The sequence below is a fragment of the Populus euphratica genome, unplaced genomic scaffold, assembly GCF_000495115.2.
Source record: "Populus euphratica unplaced genomic scaffold, PopEup_1.0 scaffold292.1, whole genome shotgun sequence".
Taxonomy (NCBI): domain Eukaryota; kingdom Viridiplantae; phylum Streptophyta; class Magnoliopsida; order Malpighiales; family Salicaceae; genus Populus; species Populus euphratica.
Genome location: NW_011500172.1, coordinates 154517 through 155105, shown reverse-complemented (window position 1 = coordinate 155105; position 589 = coordinate 154517).

Genomic DNA, 589 nt, shown 5'->3' with positions numbered 1-589 from the left:
ATTAATTTTTATTATGCTAAGATTCATATCAAACTAAATCTCAAATCTCTCATTTACAAGATAAAACAATTTTCCATGTGATTTAAAAAAATGTAAGCAATATTTAATGACACGACTAAAAAATTGTTATTTTCTCCCAAGTGTGAGAGTGTTGAAGTAATAAATAACCCGGCAAGATCGAAGTCTAACCATGAGGAGATTAATTGTATAAATTATAAACAACAATAATACAACAATAACAAATCCATAATAATAACAATAATAATACTAAATAATAATAATAATAATAATAATAATAAAGATGAGAGCTTTGAGATAGAAGATTAATGTAAGGATTAAACAGTGATAACAATAAATGTCAAGGTTAGAGGATCTATTAATGGTATGTCAAATAAGTATAGTATAAACTCTTATTACTCAAATGAAAACCACACACAAAGAGGATTCCAATCAGATTATAAATTATTAACATGATTACATTAGTTATCTTATTCGAATAATACTAATACTTGTAAATATTGTCAAGCATTCATGATTATAACTTATGTTAACAACAAATCAAGTTCCTTTCATAGCTCAGGTGTCGGTT